Genomic DNA, 5,882 nt, shown 5'->3' on the forward strand with positions numbered 1-5,882 from the left:
CCATGAAACTAGCCCGAAACAATCATATGATGTGCTAAATAATAACAACTGAGACTAAGACATGATATGATATGCATGAATAAGACTGAGTATAGAATATCAATTAATCAAATGAAATGACAGCAAGAAACGATTACTTGGGTCTCAACAGTATCGGCGTGAAGCCCTAACAGGATAGCTAGCATGATATACATCGCATTTACTCAATCAAACTATTAGAAATCTGACCTATTGAGACGGTTCACTTGCAACAGTTATAAAACCGTTACATTAGAAATCTATGGCCACAATTACAACCGTTCCATAATCATCCCAGTGTTGTTGGAACAAATACAAAATGAACTGTCACAATAGAGATATATGTTGACAGCGGAAGAGTATTCCCTACTATAACGCTTGTCGTATTTGTCACAGTAGTTTCCTCTATGGTGATGGTTATCTGGAAAAAAAAGCTATTGGGACGCTTCTAATTTTCCCTCCTCAATTTAATGAACCCGCCACATCTCTTATTTTTATTATTTTTTAAAATCCTAAAATAATATGTGAGCCCACTACATCGACTAAAACCACTATTTCATTTTGGTCTCATATCCTTAATTCAGCTAGCGAAGCTCTAACTAGAGAACCCACTGAAAAATCCCATACAACTCTGGCCGGTGTGAAGGTTTATTTTGCAGGTTTCCCCTTCTGGTAGGTCATAATTTTTTTATTTTTTGCTCTTTCTACTTCTTTCTCCTCACCTTCAAATGTGATTGTCGTACAATTTCATTCTTTAAGCCCTAAAAAAAATCTAAAAATTAAATCTTGGTTACTGATTTCTTGCATTTTGCTTTAATTTTATGGATAGTCTTGTTGAAGATTTAAAATGAAAATAAGTAGAAATATGGGTCTATTTTTTTATTTTTAATTTTGGGCTGCTATTCGATGTGGGTAAATATTTCTCATGGGTGTGATAATTTTTCTTGAATCTCGTTGCTGGTATATTTCTATTGAAAGTTTTAAGCTTTAAGTTATGGAAGACTACTCCCATATTTATTTTGTATTTTTTATTTTTGGCGAGTTGGAGTGTATGGTTTGGATTCTTAATTGATTTGCTCCGACCTATAGGTGTGAGGTGTGTTTCTGCATTTTCTATATTTAGTTGTGGCTTTTTTGTTTGAAGACAATTCCTTCATAGAACATTGGAGGTATATTCTTATTTATTCGCTATTACATACCTTGAACAGTAAGGTTTCATTTAATCTCATGATTTGGGTAAAAAATTACAATTTGATTACTTCTTTTATTTATTCCAGAAGCTTCTATCCATCACTAGTTTTTCAATTTGTAATTTTTTAATTTAATTATAATCATAAGTGGCCTCTTTGAATAGTCTCTTGAATTGTGTTTGTGTTTCATCTTTAGCCTTAATGGGTGAATAATGAGAATTGAAAAGTAATTATAAGTTATATTTGAATAGTCTCTTAAACTGTGTTTGTGCACTGTCAGAAATTCAATTTATTCACTTTCTAGGTATCTTTCTGAAATTTTGCTTCCACTTTCCGCTACTTATAATATTAGCAAAATTCTTGGTTTTTGTGATTAATTTTGTCATAAGTTGATAAAAATGGTGCTATGAATCAGTAATCACAGTTTATGAATTTAACTTGATCTGGTTGTTAATCTTTTTTCTTGATCATTGATTACGGGATCCTCAAGTTGATAACTTGTCTAGGGGAGTTTTCGAAGTTTCTGTTATTGGATTACATGTTAAATTTAAATCTGCCTTCTTTGATGCTTAGTTGACCTAATTTTATAATGTGATGATTAAGTTGTTAAGTTTTGTTAATATGTTGTATGTACAAACTATGCTTTGAGAAGAGAATGGATTTACTGTATGATTCAAAACCCTGGTGCTATCAATAGCTAGGTATAATGAGATGACTTAGGTCACTGGTGCTCTGTGTGGGTGTGATTAATTGCACTTTGTGTGGGTTTTCTAGATGGAAGAATGTTGGTATGGTTTGAATAATGCAAGCTCCAAAGTCTCATCTAAGGCTTTAAGGTACTTTCCCTTAAAGCCTAGGCTTCAAAGAATAGTTATGTGTCCTGAAACATCTGTAGCTATGAAATGCCTGCTACTGAACGATCGAATAATGGAAATTTAAGACATCCTGATGTTGGAGAAGCATGAAAGGATCTTGATTCCATGCACCCAAGCTTCTCGAGAGATCCTCGTAATGTTATATTGGGTCTTTCAAGTGATGGTTTCAACCCATTTAGAACCATGAACATTTCTCATAGTACATGGATTGTATGTTAATGAACTATAATTTATTGTCATAGATTTGCATGAAGCCAGAGTATATTAATGTTGTCAATGATCATTCCAGGTCCATCATCTCCCGAAAATGACAAAGATGTGTACTTACAACCACTAATTGCTGAATTGAAGGAACTATGGGAATTTGGTGTAGAAACATATGATGCTGATAATAACTAAACATTCACGATGAAGGCAGCCTTATTTTGGACAGTTAGTGATTTTGCAGCACTAGCAATGCTTTCCGAATGGAGCACCAAGGGGAGATGGGCATGCCCCACTTGTAATTATAACATATGCTCTCAATATCTCAAGCATAGTCATAAGATGTGTTGCATGAGTCATCGGACATTTTTTCCTCTTGATCATCCATTTCGAAGAGACAGGAAATCATTTGATGGTAAGGAGGATCATAGACATATGCCCACTCCCTTGTCATGAATAGAAGTGTTTGAAAAGGTGCGTGATTTTAATAATATTTTTGAAAAGGGCCAAAAGAAAAGGCGTCGAGGTAATGAGAGTCCGTGGAAGAAAAGATCCATCCTTTTTGAATTACCATATTGGGCACATAACAAATTGAGGCACATTCTTGACATTATGCATGTCAAAAAAAATATATGTGATAATCCGCTTGGGACTTTATTGGATATAGATGGAAAGCCAAAGGATCATGTTATTTCTCGTTATGACTTGCAAGAGATGGGGATACGAAAGGAGCTTCAGCTAACAAAAGATAATGGAAATGAAAAAGTTTATTTGGCTAAAGCTTGTTTCTCCATGAAACCTGAAGAAGAAAAAAAGATATTTTGCATTGTCTTAAGTGATGCCAAATTACGGAAAGGGTGTGACTCAAACATATCACTACGTGTGCAAATGGAAGAGATGAAAGTATCAGGATACAAGAGTCATGACGCTCATTTTATAATGCATTACTTGCTCCAAGTTGCAGTTAGAAAAGTGTTACCTAACTTGCTCCAAGTTGCAGTTAGAAAAGTGTTACCTATGAATGTTTCTTTGGACTTGATTAGGTTGGGGAACTTCTTCAGAGTCATATGTAGTAAGTTTATAAGGAGAAGAGATCTTGATGCAATGCAATCAGAAATCAAAGAGATTGAATGTGAGCTTGAAAAGATTTTTCTTCCAACTTTTTTTGATATAATGGAGAATTTGTCTATCCATCTAGTAGATGATATTAAGTTGGGGGGTCCAAATCATTTGCGTTGGATGTATTCCATTAAGAGAAACCTATATAAGTACAAGGCATTTGTTTGTAATCGAGCTCATCCAGAAGCTTCAATAGCAGAGGGAGTTCTAGCGGAAGAGTGCTTGATCTTTTGTTCGAGATACTTACATGATGGGGTAAAGACAAGATTCAGTAGGTATCAAGTTGAGGACGATAAGAATGTTCAAACAAAGGGGATGATCTGTCACCAATATTACCTAAGATAGGTCATCCAATCGGAATTGAGAAGAAAAAGAAAAGAAATACGTTTTCCATAGATTTACAGTTATGCATTGAAGCACATCGATATATTCTGTTCAATTTTGGAGATGAACAAGTCGAGACTTTTATCAAATAAGATAAAATATATATCAATTATATTGTAAGCTTTATTTATTTATATGATAAGATATTTTAAAAGTCATTCATAAAGTCCTAATGACTGAATTTGATCATTCTTCATGCAAGGAATATAAGAATTTAATTTATAGTCGTACTAGATAAAATGCATGGTTAAGAGCAAGGAATCATAGTCGTGAATTGCTGAATGGTTTAAAGAGAAAGTTAAAAGCATTGAAGTGTCCAATCATCTGTGATGGCTAGCTAGAGGGCCTAATATGGTTGCCAAAAGATATACTGCATATTTCATCAATGGATATCAATTTCATACGTTGAAGCGAGATACTTGTTGCAAGACTCAAAATAGTGGACTTACTTTGTCAGCAACGACTGATAGTTTTGCTAGTGCTAGCGACCAAAATCCAATTGATAGAGAGGTTATCTATTATGGAGTTATTCAGGATATTATTGAAATTGATTATTAGGATTGTTTTAGTATTGTACTGTTTAAATGAGATTGGTTTCACAATGAAATAGATGAATATGGATTAACACTGATATATTTCAATAGATTGTGTAGTACTGGTGATACTTTTGTACTGACATCACAAGTTTATCAAGTTTTTATGTAGAGGATCCAATTGAGAAAGATGTTTATTACTTTATTGATTTATATGATTCAGAGGAAGAGAATTGACCTAATATTGAAGATACATTTTGGAGGGAGTTTGATGATGACATTGGTTCAATATAATCTTGTGGATGTGTATAATTAAATTCATTGCTTAACAGAATGATTTTGTAAGCTTCTCCAGAATTACAAACTTGTGCTATGGAGGTTGTCTAACAGATAATTTTATTGTAACCTTATGTAGGTGTAAGTAAAAAATTCATTATTTTCAGTGATTATATGATCGTACCTGATCCTAAAGACCTATTTTTTCCCTGTTTGGCAGGTTCTTAACTTGACACAAATTTGTATAGCCATGAGTCAAGGACCTTCAAGACCAAAAAAGGCGCAAAAAACTCGACATATGTTAAACCTGGGACACTTGCATAGTTGGTAGACCAAAAAAGTTGTTGAACCAAAGAAAATCTGCTCCAGCTAGATGGTTAAATGAAGAGCATCAACTAAGTTTGAATGAAGAACAACGGCTACTAACACAAGCTGAACAAGGGATACAAAGTGATTCTACCACTCTTGAGGAGGAACAAGTGTGACTAGATTCTACCACTCCTCCAGCAAATGAATAATGTGAAGAACAAGGAATATATATATAATTTGACATCCTATATTTTCAAATAATAAAATCGATCAACAATATGATAACGGTTATCATTGATTCTTTTCATTGTAGGCCTTTCTATAAAAAAATATACAAGCATACATGGGAGACGTGAGCATAAATTAATTGTACTAAATAAGCACAATCAACCTATTGGTCCTAGTAAAGCGGTTGTAAATGAGTTGGGAAGCTTCCTTGGCACATTGGCAAGGAATGCGACCCTTTGTCCTCTTAATAAATGTGATTGGAGGAAAATGGACATAAAAGAGGATATGTGGGCATATACCAAGGTACGAAGTTGTCAAATTTTAATTTTTGGTCGAAAATATTCACTTTTTCTGCATTAATATATTTCTATCAAATTGTAGGAGAAGTATGACATTCATAATGGAGCAAAAAAGTGGAATTTAGCCACAGTTCAAGCTGCTTAGAGAAAACATAAGAGTCGATTGAAAAAGGATCACTTTGAAGCCTATGCAAATGATGAAATTCGAATGGAAAATAGGCATGAAGATGTTCCAGCATCTTGAACAACCCGGCGGTCGTTTCATGAGATACCGCTCCGTTTTTCCCATTTCTGCTTCTTATTGCCTTGTTCAGCTATATTTTGTGTTATCGGGTTGGTTGGCTCGGTTTTGGAGAGGTTTTGGTAAGATTTGAGACACTTAATCTCTTTTGAGTAAGCTTAAGTTAGAAAAGTCAACTGGATGTTGACTTATGTATTAAAGGGCTC

General features: G+C 34.1%; 1 long non-coding RNA gene across 1 annotated transcript; it reads left to right on the plus strand.

Moving 5' to 3' along the window:
• The first annotated feature begins 422 nt into the window (after positions 1–422).
• Positions 423–3,944, plus strand: LOC107762720 (uncharacterized). The gene is made up of 2 exons (XR_012709198.1): positions 423–690; positions 2,373–3,944. It is a non-coding gene; the product is annotated as an uncharacterized LOC107762720 (long non-coding RNA).
• Positions 3,945–5,882: the final 1,938 nt, after the last annotated feature.

This window comes from Nicotiana tabacum, chromosome 5 (assembly GCF_000715075.1).
Source record: "Nicotiana tabacum cultivar K326 chromosome 5, ASM71507v2, whole genome shotgun sequence".
Taxonomy (NCBI): Eukaryota; Viridiplantae; Streptophyta; class Magnoliopsida; order Solanales; family Solanaceae; genus Nicotiana; species Nicotiana tabacum.